We start from the raw sequence: 18205 nt of genomic DNA on the forward strand, positions 1-18205 counted from the left end.
TGAGACGACTTCTTACATTTCAGAGCTGGTCCTGCTTCTACAGGGTAGATATACGCTCTGGCAAATGATTTGGATTGACTTGACTTCATAACTGTTCTGCTTTGGGCTCAGATCTTTACTCTGTCAAGTTCTTTCAGTGCTTCTGTTCTCCTTGATGACTGCAGTTAAGTGGAAACAAGCAATGGTGAAGCATTAGTAGTGCTGTAGTTTCCTTTATAGTGGCATGAACTGTGCTTAAGAAATTAGTCAGGCATTTAGGAACTGCTAACTGCTTGTGAAGAATACAAGGCTTGTTTCTTCGAAGGAATTTGTCACTCCAGGGCCCAGCACATAGTTCAGTTTTACCTACTAAATCCTCTTGCAGCAAGACAATAATATAAAAGCAAAAATGAGTTTTTCACATAATGTTCTTTCCTCAGTGACAATTCTTCTGTGGCTGTTTTCTCATGCCACTGTTATGATAGACCATATCATATCATTAATGCAGCATGAAAATAATTAAGCTAAAATAAATAATGTATCATTGCAGGCAACAACTAACTCTTCTTTCTCACACAATTTCCCCCTTACAAAAGCACATCCTAAATCTGCAGAGACTATTAATATAACTAGCTAGGCAAGACCTGATTGATAACAGAATTAGAAGTCTGATATGCAACAATTTTGCCTTTACAGACTAGTCATTGAATTTTAGTAAATTGCTGCTTGAAGTGTTTGTACTCTTGTACAGATACTGATACATACTATGTACAACTATCTATACAGAGTCAGAATGGAATTGTAGGCTGACTCTGGAATCACGAGCTCAGGACCCCCGAGTTGTCAATGCCAAGCTTGAAAATAAATCCTTCTGTTGCCTTCAGCTAGCGGGTTAAAATTCTCAGTTTACTCTATTCAGAAACAGAGTATATATTAGTATAGCAACAGCACATGGGGTTTAATTATTTAGTATTTATATATCTGCTCTTTGAAGAACTAGTAAGTTATCCCAGTGTTTAAAAGCAATAACAATAATAGCTAGAGAAATCCAGCCGTTCTTCAAGAGGTAGCAGGAGACACTTCCTAGCATACAAGTTTACAAACACCTTGCAGGTCGTTTAATTATCACAGGTTTTGGAAACTGAGACACCAACCAGGAAGCTTTACAAGGAGTGTAACATTTTTCTCTGTCACTATGGGTCTGCTCAATTTATGTATCCTACTCTATAACAATAGGAAAACCAAGATGTCACATATAGTGACAGTTGATTTTTCCCCTGCATCAAATTCTAATGTGTTATTTTACACACACAAAAATTTAGTAGCAAAAGAAGGAGAAGAGAAGCAATGAAACAGGAAATTCAAATAAATACTAAATTTCTGAATAAGTAAACCTTCATTCACAGTATAATCCTATTTTTAACTGAAAATTAAAGTTTTGGCTGTTTATACTTCATAACTAGATTCATTTTGTACCAAAATTCTAGAACTGAAGAATCCTTTACCTTCTGTGTGGCTTATTTTAACTTATTTAACTTATTTTAACTGTGATTTGAAAGTCATTCTGAGAGCTCCTGAGCCTTTTTTGTCAATGCACTACAAAGGAAAATCGAGATGAAACTGCACCTCCTCTATACTGTGCTTAAACCAATAGTGCCCCCTTGAGGACATTTTTTTCTTACGTGCATAGCAGTAGACACCTTGATACGGCTGTTTCAACCACAAGTCAAACCAAATATATTACTTCTATCTACAAATAAGGCCCCCACTCAGAAAGCTGCACACATTTACCAAGTTTCTACAGATCTTCTATTGGGCTAATGTGCATAAAAACAAGCCTTGCTCTTTCAAAACCTGTCGACAGTTTTGGCTGCATCCAAAAATGCATGACAAGAATTATGTCCAACTGTAGGCAAGTTCTATAGTTTTATATTGAAAATGAGACTCAGAGGAACAGTAAGGTAGACAAGGCTCTCGGAGTCAAATCTTGAGAGCATGCTGCAATCGCAACATCTTCAGAGCATGCCTTCACAGATCCTGCGTGCCTTCTACTTTGGCCTGCTAGTACTGACAAAAGGCTAATTTGACTCTCAGGATGTATGTGCCTGCAGTCCCCAAGCGTGTGTGCAGCTCATGAAGGCCTGCTCAAACTAGAATCCAATGAGCCAGTTAAACTATTAGCAACATAGCTGTAGTGATGCTGGATTCATCTGCTGGGTATTTGCTTGAGAGTCTCTACTAGGTTTGTACAGCCTACACTACTATAGAGAATTTTCTACTAGCATCTGAACTCACTACTGGGGTAGGTTTAGATAGATAGGTTTATCATTTAAACCTATCATCTCAGCACATCTGCTAGTACATCTGCTAGTACATCTCTAGAACATGAGATAGGTAGATAGGTTTATCATTTAAACCTATCTGATTACACCTACACAAGCTATAGTCATATTGCCAAGTAACTATGTAGGGATACCATAAGAATACGGAAAACAATCATATAAAACAATAATTTTTTCACATGCAACATATTTGCCATGCTGTGAAACATGAGACCTTAAAATAGAAAAACTACTTCTAAAGCACTTTTCAGAACTAAATAGCACCCTAAACTGTCAGCCTCCCAAAAGCAATGTTTTCTTTAAAATGGTATGTGGTGGGGGAAGCATCTGACAAATATTGAACAAAAATGATGCTGTTTTGAAATAAAGACCAATATAAAATGCTTTGCTTCCAAACAATGAGAACAGGAAAAAAATTCAAACATCTGGGTAGGTAAGAAGGAGGGCAAAAATAAGCAAGCAAGATGTATTATGACACACCACATTATCAGAAGGAAAGCAAAAAGCATGCTACAACCAAAGTTTAGTGATATAGAAAGAATACAAGAGGAATAGTTTTTGCATATGAGAAATTCTGAAAATGTCATATGTATAAAATTTAGTAAGAGAGCTGCTAATTTTAAAATCAAGAGGAGCTGCTGTTACAGGGTGTGCCTACATAGAGGAATGGAACAAATTAATTGTACTAAGTTCAATTACTACTTATTAAAATGATCTGCATCCACATGACGCAAATCTTTGTACTAACTGGCAAGATATTGCACATATGCTTTCGTTAGAAAGTAGTTATTTGATTGCATAGTAAGTTGGTACTAACTCTTTCATGTTGATGCCTCAGAGCTATACATTATTTTGCAGTCCTCCAGGCGCCTTCCCTTACAGCTTTACCTTCTCACAAGGCCCTCTAGTTTGCTTATGTGATCTAGTGTCATGACAGTTAGAACTCCACCATCTTTTGTACTTAAGAGACTCACATTAGATTCAGATCTCAAAGAGCCAGGTATGCAAGCGCCTGGCTGAACCTGAAGGACAAGCACCATGCTGAAGGAGATAACTAATCTTTCAGCTCTTTGATCAATCAGCTACCAATTCCTGTACACCCCCAAACATCCAGTCCTGCAATAGAGACCTTGGCTTATCAGCATTTGACTTTTGACTCACCATACCTGCCACTACTGTATGTCATTAATGTTACACTTCGTGATACAGGTTCAGTATAATTTTTTTTTAAAGATGTGTATCAGATATTAGCATATTGGGTAGATTAGAGTTAATGAGATTTTTCTCCCCCAGTCAGGCACACTTAAGTGGTGACTACAAAGGAATCTGTTTAAGAATCAGTCTTGCTATGCATATCTAAGTCATCTGTTCCTAGCCAACCAAAACATCACTTAGCCTGTCACAGACTACCAGTTTATTTTTCCAAGCTCCCTGTCCTGATTTGTTAGCACCAGACCTACCCACTCGTGTATTCAGTGGTGACTGCATTGATGCTTTCGTACAAAAAACATCACTAGAGTCTTTGGAATTAAATAGTACCTTTTGCTCAACAACTTACTTGTCCACTGTCCCACCCTTTTATGTTTATTCGGCTTCCTAGTCTGCCATTTTAGAGGTACTCCTCTTTCCCATCCATGATCCCCTCTGGGGCACTGGATTTACCAATGAAAATTCTGCCACAGAAAGTGTTCACAGAGTACATGGCAAGGAACTAACCATTTTGTGAAGGTCAGTTGGAATCACTCTGTCATATTATAGATTCGTATACAGCACAGAACACCACATGAGGCCTTTTGGAGGCATTTTCCAAGTAAAAAGTATTGCATTTCATCTGTGCAAAAGCTTTCAAGACATATTTTTCTCATAGAAAATTATTCTGGCACAAAAATGCATACAAAGAGCACAGAGCCAATATTATTAATACCAAACATGTTAAACTGTATTTATTTCACTGAAAACCATGTGTTTTTTTGCAGGGGATATAAATTGCATTTTAAGTACAGGAAGTGCTCTATTACTACTCTGGCATTACAATGCAGAGTTGCTTTGTTGTTTGCTCTAGAATAGGTAGCTAAACCCTTCCAGTCAATAAGGAGTCAGGAAGGAGTCTTCTGATCTATAGCAGCAAAGTAGAGCTTGCTGGTCTTTTGTCAGCTTTCCCTAACAAGCACTTTTTCCTACTTTATCACACTGAACACATATCACCAGTGTTAAGACTCCCAGCAGAGTATCAAATGCGATTTCTAACATCCCCCCAGCCCTTGTCCTCCATCCAGCTCTCTTCATGACCTAAAGTCCTGCCAGGATTTCTGCAAGAGTGCAAAAGCAGGGATTAGCCTCACCCCACGAGCCTCAAAGCCCTGCCTGCCAACCCACAATGGTAATATGTAAAACAGCAGCACACCATAAAACCTTGCAGACCAGCCATCTACTAGAGTCAATCATCATAAGCATCTTAAGAGCATATAATGAGCTCTGAGGAACCTTGGGTATGAGACTATCCCAGTATTAGGAACTAAGAAAACAACATAAAATCTAAAAAAAAAAAAAAAAAGTATATTTTAAGCAAGGATGACTGAACAAAAGAAAAAATAATATATATTTTCTCATTTTACAAAGGATCCATACCTAAAGAGGTTTGGTCCACCCAGATATTAACCTTATCAAATAACCATCTCTGGAAAGTGTGTGTGTGTGTAGAACAGAAGTGAGAAGGAGAGCTTTGGCAAGCTCCTTCCAGCTTACTAGAGGTGAGACTGGACCATAAGGGAGGGGAGCATTTCTGGAGCTGGTAAGGGAGGGCCCGTGTATGTACAACCACAAACCTGCCCGGGCTGACCCTTGCAGCAATGGAGAGATGCAGTGACAGCATGCAGAAATGTGGTGATAGCACAGAGATGCTGAACAGGAAGACTGCAGTGTTTGAGAAAAGGACTTGTCAAAGCTGCCTTTGGGCACAATAGCAGAACATCAAACAGCTACAAGCTTGGTCTTAGAAACCTCTTCATTGTAGGAACAGCAGTTTATCTTAGACTGTCCAACTAGCCTTTTTTCCTACAGAGCATTGAAACAAAAGCTAATAGCCAACCACTGATCCCTTCAACTCCAAAGCAGGGTGGCTTTCAGTCTTCTGCCCCTTAAGAAGGTAGAACCATGATCAAAGAGAAAGGCCACAGTGAACAGTCAAGTGCCTTGTGCACTGAGAACTTCACACACTGTCTGCCTCACACTGTTACACCTATTTGAAATCACTGATTTTTGTGCTATTCATTTCACTTCATTTCCTGTCTTTTTTCTACAAAATCCAAATAGCCTGCTTGTTCACACCTTTGTAAAAATAGTAATTTAGTTTATATTATTTTATGATAGAAATTTATATGCTCCCTGGGGACAGTAAGACATACATTGGGTGAAGCAAGTCCCATGCAGTGACAGCGTAGCTTCTGGATTTAAGTTCTACTATGAAATAATCCATGATACAGTCACAAAATAGCCCAAAGTTACACACAGCATAACTTTATAATGAACATACCATAACAGCATAGTTTCCAAACTATTTTTTTTAAAGTTATACCATAAAGCACGAATAAAAATCCCATATCCTGAGTATATAGTCCACAAATTTAAAATACTTAATAAATAACTCATGGTGCTTTTACAAAAATCAACTACGAGAAGTTACACAAAGCTTAATGAAAACCATGCATGCACTGGAATCCAACAATCAGTCAATCCTCCAAGTAGGAACACAAGCAACCCTGCTTATGCTGTTAGCATTTTGTCTGCTTACAAAGTTGTGAAAGGCTCCGCTCTTCATCTCCCAGCTCTGTTACAGTGGGCCTTCCTGTTCTCACACATACTGGTATGGCAAGGGCATTGGCATATTCAGGCAATGATATTTTCAGGGAAATATTGCTCAGCCGTTCCTAGCCATGTACAGCACAGCTTCATTTCTCCCTGCATTCCAAAGAGAGACCCTGGTATAATCCTCATTAGGTGAGAGCTCAGCAGAAAGAAATGGAAATGTCAGAGTGAAGTTGTACCATCAGGACAACACCATTATTCTTCACAGTCCTGCCTATGGTGGCAAATCTTTTCCAAATATCCTGGAATCAGCTGCCTTTTTTTCTATTAGGTAGTGCTGATTCACAAGTAAACCTTTCAAGAGTAGAAATAGCAGTGTACCTATCCTGCTTAGGAGTTCAGAGGCTTAACATTAGAAGTGGGAAGGAAAGCAGAAATGGGAGCACAGGGTCCATCCACTGTCAAAAGCAACTGAAGAGCCCCTCTGAAACCTTACTGACCAGCACCCATCAAAACCTGCAAGCTTTCAGGATGCCAACTGCATCTGAACAGTGATGAGAGCTAATGTGGTGGTGTGATGACTTTGTAATTCCTGAGCTTTGCTCAGATCTCCAGAAAAGTCAGCCTGACACCAGTGTGTCACCCTGGAATTCTGTATGGCTTAGCCACAGCTGTGGACTGCCACAGCTAGAGCATTCATCATTAGTTAATATGACATCTTTTCTATACCTGAAAGGTAAGTAACACATACTGGCAAACGTGAGAGAGTCATGCTCTCTGGAATATGTAATTTGCTAATCTAACTTGCATAAATCTTCCAATATCTGACTTGTATAACAAATTCTATACATCTGAAAAATATGAAAGGGGACAGACTATGTTCTGTACAAAACATTTCCATCTGTATCTCTAAATATTTCTTTCTTGTATATCCAATTGACTTTTCTGTTTCAGAAGTATAAAGCACAGACCATTTTCTTTGAAGCTCTCTAATGCATTGTCTCTTTTTGTTTTTCCTGGCTTTTATGATCAACAATACAATGTGATTAACCAAAGTTCTTGGGGGCAACTGAAACATGCGGATAATAAAAATCAGGAATGCAAACTCTGCTTCGGTTCTTCCAAACAGCCCACAGAACCAGCACTTTTGTCTGTGGACCACTAAAGGCCTTCTCAAAAGCCAAGCCCTGTGGTAAGACTAAATTACTCAAACTAATATCCCTAACAGTTGCTTGTGAGATTCCTGTTTGCACTATGAAGACTATGAAATTCCAAGGCTAGGCAGCTTTCAGATTAACTTTAGTTTCACTCTCTATATATCATATATAGTAATCTAAATATTGGTAATCTAAATATTTGGTAATCTAAATATTGAGCAGTCTTTTTAGAGAAGTTTTAAAAATAGAGATTAAAGTGCATCTTTACTAAAGTGTTACTAAAACTGATGAAGAAATGAAACTCAGCTGGTATGCAACAGAAGTCTTTCTGCTTAGCTTGCATGATACTTAGCTGAAGATGTTAGAGATTCAGAAAAAGAGAGCTGGGACATGTATAGAAAACTTCACATCTCAGGAACAGGAAAGGTCTTTCTCAAATCTCATATTAGACTTTTTTTTTTTTTAATACTCAGGCCATATCAATGGCAAAGACTTGTGGCAATCATGTTTTCTGAACTTTTCCTGCTATTATTCTGCAAGAAGAAAAATGCCCTAGCATCTGGTAATTTATTCCTCCATTCTTTAGATTAGAACTTGTGACAGAGTGAGAGTTAGATCACCTTAGATCAATTTATCTTCTCTGAAAGCAATTATCAGCACAAGTTTTCTAGTTAGACGAAGTCAAAAATAGGGTTACACTTCTGTCTGTTTTGATGGAATTCAAATATTACTACATTGTCTGTAAGGTTAACAGTGCAGACTATGATTAAAGCTAAGACTATATTAGCTAATTTAGTACAATAGAATAAAATCAGTAGCTAGCACTGAGGATACCATACACACAGTTCAAGAGTTGTAGCTGAGAGTAGATTATGCTGGTCCCATGAACCAACCCACACATATTACTCAAAGCCGTCCCAAGGTCCAGTCCTTGTTTTGGAACTTGTTAGAAATTGGAGGGTTTGGTGCACAACTGTGATGAACCTTCGGACAACCTAAATCAAACCAATGTGCAGTAAGTGGGCAGTCTGGAGATTCACTCCAAAGCTACAATAATGCTCCAAACCAAAACACTTATGCAGAATCAGCCTAAACTGTAAAAAGACATCTTTAGACTGTATAAAACTCATCACAAAAACTGGAAGACATTAGAGTAGCATTATAAAAAGGTGCTTATTTTGCCTGAGAAAGAAGTAATGTTTTCACCATGTAAAGAACTCTGCGACAGTCCATCACTGGGCCTCAAGCCTCTGTTAAATACTTACTTTCTGTTCTAAACCACTTCTGGATGTAGAGCGGCAAAGAACAGCTCACTCTATGAAACACATTGGCTATTTTTCAACACTGAATAAAAAGACACTTGTACAATATATGCAGTTTAAGTAAAACCATTCTGACTATTTCAAGAGGAATAATACTGCATTAATAAGATACCACTATTTGTGACTGCTGTTGCAGAGATCTATTTTGCTTTCATGATACCTACGAACAAAACTTGTAATAGGCTTGCTTAGATTTTTATTTCAGATAAACAAGATCAGAGGAGCCGGAGCATACAGTCTGAAACTGATCTCAGATCAGACAGACATTGAATTGTCTCCTCCAAAGTGGGAGCTCCATCACAATAACCGGACACGACCCGAAGACGTAGGTGCCGGAGCAGCAGGAGTGGGGCAGCCCCACACGGGCAGGAGGGTAAGGCACCCTGGGGGACCGCAGCACAGGCAGTGACTGGGGCACGACCTTACCGACCAGGGCATGTCCCGCAGCACCCAGGCAGGGCAAAGCTGGTGATAGCACCAGGTTCTGCCAACAGCCCAGTAAGCACCAGACAAGGCCAGGGAATGAGGCAGATCCAAGAAGTCCAGCTCAGGAGCAGCAGGGGCCCAGACTGGCACGGACCTGCCTACAACATAGCACAAGGGCCTGAGTGAGCTCAAACGGGTGTCCTGGGCAGAGGGTGCTTGGGGGGCCCAGGTGAGGCTGGGCAGGGTGATTAAGGTGCACCCAGGGCCCTGACACTAGGGACGAATCAATTAAAATCAATTTTATCTACTGTAAAATATATTTAACTCTAGAAGTTGTTTAGATTAGGAGAGTGACGGTTGTTGTATGTTGTGCATTCTGCTTTAATTTTGTTTTGGTATGTACACTATTTGGATATTATTCTGGAAGATGTTAAAAAAGTGTTTTAATTCTAAAATTAGAATGTATCTCACATATTCCCATGATGTTGGGTAAATAAAAGATATTAACATATCCTGAGACAGTAGTATATCTAGGAATATCTTAGGTCATCATAATATTGCATTAGTGAAATGAATGGTTTCTGATTTCAAACAAAGATTTTAGTCTGAAAAATATATTAAAGTGTTTTCATATGCTGTCTTCAGGCTATTTCAGTTAAGGCTATATATATATATGTTTGTAATATGCTAAACTAGATAGTTCACTAATGTCAAGATTAGCCAATCACCAGAATTGGACAAAATAAATTGCTGAGTTACATTCACCATCATACTGTGCTATATCCACAGACCTTCAATCTCTATGCTGAGCTTCTGATAAAATCTCCTCCCAAAACTGAGTAGAAAAGTCAACTCCAGTGGAGAAAGAATGCCATGAATAACTCATCAAGAAAATATAGAGCTGCTATGTAAACTCAGGATTCTCATTTGAATTTGTTATTAGAACTGGCAAAATAGTCTGAATTCCCTGGGACAGTATCATCCTGCTTCCAAAAGATTCTGGAATGACCTGGGATTTTTTCAGGGCCTGAATTCCCAGAAGCAGTAACTCTTACTGAGTGTTTCTTTCTCCTGAAACTCTCTGGAATCTTTTTATATGGCAGAGAACAAACAGATTTTCAGTTTGTCAGTCAAATTCTTGCTGAAAGTAATGTGGGTTTTGTTTGTGGAAAGACTTATGAACTACTCAAAAAAGCTTTTGAGAAGAGCATCACATTTTAGATTTAAAATATGTTAAAAAAAGCACTAATAGTATATATACTCAGTATATATGTATATGTACACGTAACTGTGTAATCCATTACACACTAATCAATCCTAATCTAATTATACTGATATGTGAAATTGCTGGTGAGACTGAAATACAATATTGTAGTAATAAAATAGAGAAGTTGTACGCTATTTTTACAGCAGCGTAAACATGGAGAGAAATACTATGAACAAAATGTCACAAATTCCTTTAGGACTGCTAGATACCTTGCTGCATGCTACAAATTGTTACTGACCACAGGAGCGTGGCTGAGATGCTTCTTTCGATTGCGTGATACCAGTGCTCCAACCAGTCTGTGCCTTTTCTTTGGTGACAGCACCCACCGCCTCTGTGGGCTCAGGAACAGTGTGCTGACGGCCTTCCTGATTTCAGCAGGGCAGTGGAAGATCCTCTGACCTCCAAAATGCCAGGGAGACTCTTCCACATGTATTGTCATTAAGGGCCAAGTCTTAATTTGTAATTAAGAAGGAAGAGTCACGGGGAACATTTCCCGACTGTGTGAATGCCTGACTGAGATCAGTTACTGGCTGAAAAATCAGACCAAAAGTAACTCTTGCACAAAAGAGGTGCTACTCATGAGAAGAAGAAAACACTTCAGAAGTGGTGAGAATTGTTATAACAGCAGGCAGCCTCAACCCGATGTATTTCTGGAATTTAGATTTAGACTTGGCTATGACTAGATGCATTTTTTAACTTTTAGACTGGAATATGGCAATACTATAAAGCAGTGAAAGCATTAACCTTGGAATTTTTGCCTGATTTATAAAACAGCAGTGTTGCAACCGCAGGGTGAACTACTCTTTTGTTACATTCTTTGTCTCTCTGGCTGTAATTTCACGTGCGCCAGCTCTCACCCCTTTCTGCCTCCATTCTCATGACTGCCAGCATCTGTCTGAAGAACTCTTTGCCAATTCAGAGAACTGATTCTGATTTTTCCATTGAAACAACTAGACGATACCTATTTGTTTAAACCACATATCTTCACTTTTGATAAAACTTTCATCAACAAGTTTTCTATGCTTTATGATGGAGTTTCTTATCAAAACAGGAGAGAGATCCTATCTCAGTGGTAACAACCTTTTCCAAAGGTGTAAGAAAATGTTTTTTTCTGACTTAATTCAGGGATTTTGAAAAGCCATGTCTCAGATCTTTTGTGTAAACTAACTGCCAGGCTATTTATTGATGTGTGTTTCCTGCTGGATCTATCTTGTGGTTTATAAACAAGCATCAGCCGAAGTGAGGACCTGACCTAGGTGCTCTGTAGTCTAGTGAGCTCCACTTTAAAGGCCCTTGGATTCTTCTCAACATGTGACATAAATTGTTTCAAAATGGAAATCTAGTGCAATCCTTTTATTTGTTGCCATTCTTAAATCTTCTGGTTACTAACACTAGTGCATATCAAAAATGGGTATGTTTATATGCATGTCAGGTTTGGTCACTCGCACAATTTTCCAAGCCAGCAGTTTGGCCATTTTGTCTTAACAATACTGATTGTCTATGGGGAAGAAAGAGGAATGGAGAGGATAGAGGTAGCCAGGGACATGTTTTATTTTGAGCTGCTTCTGACCTGCTTTTTATTTGTATAGCCTAAGACCTATTTCTAAGACCTCATACCACTATTGATACATGGCTTTTTTCTTTTTATTTTTTTAACTTGCTCATGGCTGCAGAGCTTGATGCCAAAAGAGATTAGAATAATAAAGCTCACAGTCTTCAAATCAAACCATAGAATTCACCTTGACCTAGTTAGTCTTCCTTCAATAGCAATTGACTGAAGCTGGACAGAAAAATCTAAAGCATTACAAGGGCTTTTAGAATTCAAAATATTCAGATACTGCAATAAAATGAATGGTAAAAGCCCTAAAGCAATTACTCTGAAATACTTAGTCAATGTGTGGAGAAAATTCCTGTGAGAAGTATACCTGTATATATGTCAATAAATCATATTTTTGGTAAATGGATAATACCATTTGCTTTGGGAAAAATACATGGAATCAAATTAGCATTAGATGTTGGACTTCACAACTTTAGATAATTTAGCTAAGAATAATAATCATTATATGAAAGCTTAAAATATGAATGATATGGGCTCTTAAAATAAAGTTGGGGGTTTGGAGTCAGCAGAGTCAGGTAGTTTCGTATGTGATAAATCAGTCTGCTCACTGTCAGTAAGACAAAAGTAGGACAAAAGAGAGCAGGGGCTATGTTAAAAATACTTATGTCTCTAATAAATCCTTCTTGTGGACTCATGCACAGCTATAATGGGGAAAAGTAAGGAGCCAAGTTGCTATTTCATACCTCATGTTGATGGTAGAAAAGAGTTCTGGTCCCCGCTTCAGCATCACAACACAGAGAAGGTGTGGATAAACAAACACAGAAGGATAACGTACCTGCACAAGGGCTCTCGTGTTGGCTTGCTCTGCTCAGGAGCACAAAGAAACTGGTGGCTGGACTGTGACATTCCTGAATCAGTTTGGTTCCTGCCCTGACCTTGGAACCGCAGAGCTAGGAACAGCATCTTATGAAGGATGAATTCTGTTCCAACAGCCTTACATTTGCATAAAACATTCATGTAACAGGAGAAAAGAAAAGCTTTACAAAATGAAAGAAAAAGTCCTAAATAGAAAGATCTTCAGAAGTTCCTGCAGGATTCCAGTATTCCTAGGAGGAAAAGAAAATACAGGTAACTCAAATGATTCCTAATGGCATTTATTTGACTTCACTTAAGTAGTTCTTCAGTGCATTTGCTTTTCCTAAAACCAATTACACTTCTATTTTAGCTTTGACTAAAGTACAATAAAGACACTGAAGTGTACAATTTTTAAAGAAAAACTAATCAATAAATAATGGTAAATTAAAACAACTGATTAGCGTTTTCACTTTTCACCTTTTAACCAAAAGTTGCATTTAACTCTGCCTATTAGACTGAAGAATATCCTGGAAAAAATGAGAATGTGCATGTGTTAAATCAGGTGCCAGAGGCAGACTATGTGGTACAAACTTATTGATGTTGGCAAACAGATTAATTAAACATTTTATGTAAGGACTGCTGAGTACAAAGCACTTTCCTAAGTGCATGTTAAATGCTACACATTAAAAAAAAACACTTAAACTTGCTAGAACATATCCAGTATCTTCCTGGTGAAAAATAAAGAAGAATAAACATATACATTTACATTTATTAGTATCTTTTGGCACGTGTAGTTGTATAAAAAAAGGAGAATGAAGAATATGTGCAAGGAATTGTCAAGCAATATGTATGTTGACATTCATGTGAGACCTACATATGATAAACAGGATACAGAGCTTTAGCTCTGACCATGTTTGCCCAGTGAATCAAAATACATGTGAGAAGACAGTGTTTGTTAGATTTTGTTTTCATTGATTTATATAAATATAGATTGCTTTGGAAGAGCAGTCTTGCTGCCACAAAGCAGACCCTCATGCTTTCTTTTTTCTCATAGCAAATATTTTGTAGCTGGGCAGTTAGGAAACAAATCTTCCCTGGGTTCCCAGACAAAATAGATGTGTTACTCTTTAATTCTCTGGCTGCTGACTTCAGGATGCTTTTCTCTGGCAGGATCAGGTAGAAGATGAAAGAGAAAGTGCATGCACACAAGCACATCAGTCTGAGCAAGCCTGGAGCTGCAAGGCTTAATTTTGAGAACTAATTCTCAAGAGAGCCATCCCGCTGCTGTCAGAAGCTCTGCCCACCTTTGCATGGTATATTTGTATGAATGGCCAGTTCTGGCCTACAATTTGCAGAACTGTTCATATGTTGCTGGAGTAAAAACAAAAGCTTAAAAATTTATGAAATGCACAAATTTAGAGGCCATATGAAGTCACAAATTGAATTAGAAAACTTTTTAGGAATTTAGAAGGTAACACAGAAAAGCACAGTATTTTTATACATCTTAAATAGAGTATATGATGCACCTTTTTCCCCTACATTACTAAATATACAATTACACTGTGTTCCCATAGCCTTTCCATTACATGTAGTAACCCTTTATTTGTAGACCTAGTAGAAAAAACGGATGCAGAAAAGGTTGTAGAATCTCTTCTGTTAGAAGTTTTGAAGAACAAGTTATGTTCTGAAGAACATAACTGTTTGAAGAACAAAAATATGTCAAGGACAGTCTAAGTATACTTTTGCTACGTAGAAAAAGTGGGGAGGACTACACTGCTTCCTGTGGCCTGCCCCAGCCCTACAGGTGCATAGTTTCCTTGAAGAACAAGGCCTTTGAATTGCAGCTTTCCAGAAGACCAATTGAGATCAAAGTTCTCTTTGAAATGAGGTTCATAAAACAAGTCTGAAATTTCCTTTCAGAGATATTATTAATCCCTAAAAATTACCCTCCAAAAAAAAGATATATATAAAAACAAATTGGAAAAGTTGTATCAGGTTTGCCAAGATTAAAATATTTATAACTGTTATAAGACTATTTATTAGATTTTATAAATTAGGTAGATTTACAGTTACAGTAAACAGTCTTATTATTACTTGTTCAGGCTTTAATTCCTTCATCTATGTTTTGCACCTTTGTCAATATCCTCAAAATTGCTCAAACATCAACAAAGTTATCCACAGTGAAAAGATTAAAAGGAAGAAATTAAAGGTGGCATCAAAACTAGCTTTATTTTGCCAATAGCTAAAAGCTCACCTGCCTCACTTTTTATGTCTTTTTAAAACATTTTTGATTTCATTAATCTTGACCATTTGCAATAAAGTAAAAACTGGCTTTATGGGTATCAACTTTTTCAAATATCAAAACTAGTAGAGATCAACACCTGGACTGCCTATCTTGTAAATACCATTAGGACCGGAGTGTATACAAAGGTGAAATGAATACTGTGCAACAGTACCGAATAAAAGAGATATAATTCTTTTTTTTTTTTTTTTACCCAAAGATAAATGAATTCATATACGTAGCAAAGAATCAGCAATGGCATTCATCAATGATGAGTCATACATTCTCAAGACTTTGAAATATCAGACCTCCTTGTTATTGTGCTATAGGTCTACTGTGGATGAAAAGATATGCCAAGATTCAATCAGGACAGTTAACGTAACTGTTTTCCTCTTAAACTTATGTGTTTTTTCAAGGCCATCTTTGCCAGGGGAAAATATTTCTTAGTTACAAGTTGTGCTGTCTACTGTAATACTGTATTTTGATGCCAGAGAAGAGTTTAACCACTTAACGAAGGCTTCAATTATACTGATGAGATGCAATCCAGTAAAATGTTCATGGACTGATATGCTGAAATATTCAGATGTGGGGCTATATTGTGATTGTAACTGTTAAATATTTTTGTTCTAAAAACAAATGCAAAACCAATTGTTTATACACTTAATTTTATACTTAATACAAAATCAGGATGCTTGTAAGTCTTTGAAGGCATTAATAAAGTAATAAAGATGATACATTAGCATATTTTTCCAGATACTTGTGGGGAAAAAAAAGCTATCAGTGCAGAAATTCTTTGATAAAAAAGAGATTGAAGAAAAGATACTTTGGACTTTGTGTATATTTGCTGCATTATGCATATGAGCAGAATTTATTGGATGTGAAAAGAACTGGCTACTGCCATAAAGAATTCTGTGGTATGTGAAGAGACTGAAAAGGCTTCACAAATTTGCCTGTCAGTGTATATATAAAGTGATGAACCAAGAGTATGTCAAAATGTCCAATATAGTAACCTTGTATAGAGAAGATGGAAAATTAAGCGATAATTGCTCTTTCATGAATCAGACAGGAGAGCATTTCCTGCTCTACCTTTCATATTATTAACAACAAAAACCAAAACACTAACTCAAGTGTTCAATCTGACCATCTGAGGGCATAACAGTATTTGGCAGGTTCATATGAAGTGACAAATGGTTTTGATTGTAGTGGACACAATTCCCTCATACTAATTACTTTAGCAATTTTCCTTGTAACTAATAGGAAACACTTTACATGTTATGCAACTAATAAAAAGTGAAAAATAAAATATTACCCTTGTTGAAAGAATAAATAGATTTTCCTCAGTGTCAAAGGTCTATATTAGAAGCATCTCTGCTGAAGTCAGTAAAGACAAGTATATTGTTACCATAAGCAAGAAAAGTCAGATGCTTTTGGCATGTCATATAATACAGCTATGTGCACCAATATATAGTGTGTGATGCAAAGAATAAAATTGTTTTTGCATTATGACCTCTTCATTACAATTCATCTCAGTATCAATAGCAATTAGAGAAATTATAAAACTCTTAAGATGTCATATGAATTCCTGTAAGTGAAATACTGTTTGCGAGTTCTCTAGTATAATGTGAAAAACACTGTGTCTTCAAATACATGCTATCCTTTTTCAGATGTCACATCTGAATGTTAGATGCTGTTTAGTTTCCAAGCATACGTTTTTACCTACTTCATTCAAAGGAGAAGCAAAATATAAAACTCCAGAGGTCTGAGCCCTAGCCCATTCCCTTCAAGTTTTCCAGTTTCATTTAGCTGGTTTCCAGTGTCATTTCATGTTGGGTGTTTATTGCCTCTTGTAAATTTTTTTCCAGGTAGAGATTTGCCAGCATAGAGGAGGGTGGCAAGAAGGACTGACAAGGACTGCAGGGATTTCACTAACAGTGAGTGGATGCTGCCACACGCATCCTCTCAGTTACATGACAGAAAAGTAGACAAATGGCAGAGTAACTCACTGATCAGCACTACTGCTGCCTCCAGGCCCGACTTACCTATCACTGCCTAAACAGTGTTTAAGTACTGCAAGTCCATGCTCAAACAGCTATATGGATGCTATCCATTTTTCCACTCATGCACACTTTTTACATCATGAGAAGTTAAAATAAGCACAAATATTTTATTTCTTTACAAAGTGGATTTTTCTTCAGTTGAACAAAAGCCAGACGTATCCATGCAATTTCAGAATGCTGCCACTTAATTGGAACCTTGCTTCCCTACATCCCAAAGTAGCTTCATCAAAAGTCTCACAAGCAAGCTCTCTGGGAGGTCATCCCTCTCTGGTGAATTCAAACATACCTGCCTGACATAGCTTAACGGTTTTGGTACTCTAAATCAACAAATCCCCTCAGTAGTCTGTCACATGTTCTGTCTGTTTTTTGGATAAGAGAATAATTCTAGCAAAATATATTCACATAACAGTTCTTGAGGTCCTAGCTTATTGTTCAGAGAGCTCTTAAACCAAGAATGAAAGTAATACATTGGCTTCCAAAGGAAAAAGCTAAATCCTTGACACTCTTGACAGCCATGCAACCAGCTGGAAGGGATTCCCTTAAACATAGGCAATGTGCAATAGGTATGACACTTGGTGGGGATGCTAAGGGAGGAAGAGATTACGATGGTGGAGAAACATTATTTTCTGCCAGGGCTAGTAGAGCTAGCATAACCTGACATAACACAGAATGACTACTGACAGCTACTGAGCCAAATTAAAATGATACTACTCCAAGAACTCCTACATAAACATTTATAGCAGATTACATATACAAGAAGTGAACATACTTTACAATCATGTGAGCCTGAATTAGTATTTAAATTATGTCAACACTCAAAATAAATTTGAGGTAGCTGTTCAGTAGGCAAGTAATACCTTATACTATGATAGTCTCAAACCACAGAACACAGCTGTAGAAACAGAAGCACTGATCATCTAAAAGAGTTAAAGTGATTTGCAAAAGAAAAATCAAAAGGTTTTCCAGGGCAATATCTGATTAAAATGATGAAATTAAGTGCACCTGATCAAACATTTCCCTATAGTGAAGACAACATGTAGTCGTTATCTTTGAGATGGAAATAAATTAGCCTACACCCAGTGCTGCACCTTTATGCAGGTAAATCTCATTAATGTCAACAAGAGTTTTTCTTGAGCAAGAACAAGACCCTCTGTTAA

Source organism: Apteryx mantelli, chromosome 3 (assembly GCF_036417845.1).
Source record: "Apteryx mantelli isolate bAptMan1 chromosome 3, bAptMan1.hap1, whole genome shotgun sequence".
NCBI classification, from domain to species: Eukaryota; Metazoa; Chordata; class Aves; order Apterygiformes; family Apterygidae; genus Apteryx; species Apteryx mantelli.